Raw genomic sequence first — 1,100 nt, forward strand, 5'->3', positions numbered from 1 at the left:
GACACCGGGCTGGAGTAGTCGGCGTCGCATCCCGGTTTCCCCCCGCCTGGCACTGGTGGGATTCCCGGGACGTGTACGGAAAGACCCCATCCCGACATCCCCTTGTCCCGAGGGGAAAATTGCTGCCGTGAGGGGGTGTGGGTTTGAGTGGGGAAACTCTGCCTCAGTTTCCCCACTGCTGCCAAAGCGCAGGGTCTTTCCCAAGGTAACGGGTGACCTATAGGGTGAATTTTCCTAAATTAATCCTCCCCAATTCCCCAGGGGGGATTCGCTGGCGGGGCAGATCCCGGGGGAAAAGGCGCTTCTGCTTCCCAGGATATTTATAAGAGACGGGAAACTGGTGCCGGCCCCAAGGGGCAGCAGCTGCCGGCAGGGCAGCGCCTCGCGGGTCCTTTCTCAGCCTTGCGGGACTGAGAACATTTTGGGTGCTCACTCCTGGCGGGGCGAGGATGCTCCTGCCGCCGGTGGCGGCCGACCTCTCCCGGAGGGTGAAAGAAGGGTTAGGCCACCGTGGTGTCCCCCTTCCCACCACCCTCATCCCTGCTCGCTCCCTGCCGAGGCTGGGGCTAGGTTGGCGGGGCTGATCTCGGGATTTTCCCAGGAGCAGGAAAGCCGGAGCTGGTCCTGGGAACGGGGAGAGATGAGGGGAGTGGTGAGATGTCCTGCTCGGAGCAGCTGCAGCACCCGCCCGTCCCTCTGTCCGTCCATCCACCCGTTCCTGTGTCCATACATCCACCTGTCCTTCTGTCCATACATCCACCCGTCCCTCTGTCCCTCCATCTGCTCATCCTTCTGTCCCTCTATCCACCCGTCCCTCTGTCCATCCACCCACATGTCCCTCTGTCCTTCCATCCTCCTGCCTGTCCCTCCGTCCCTCCATCCACATGTCCCTCTGTCCTTCCATCCACCCGCCCATCCATCCATCCCTCCACCCAACCTTCCATTCAATCATCTATGTAGACTTATCTTCATCCATCCATCCGTCCATCCATCCATCCATCATCCATCCATCCATCCCTCCCTCCCTTCAATCAATCATCTATGTAGGTTTATCTTCATCCATCCATCCATCCATCCGTCCATCCATCCATCCATCCATC

This window comes from Charadrius vociferus, unplaced genomic scaffold (genome assembly GCF_000708025.1).
Source record: "Charadrius vociferus isolate BGI_N301 unplaced genomic scaffold, ASM70802v2 scaffold2962, whole genome shotgun sequence".
NCBI lineage: Eukaryota > Metazoa > Chordata > Aves > Charadriiformes > Charadriidae > Charadrius > Charadrius vociferus.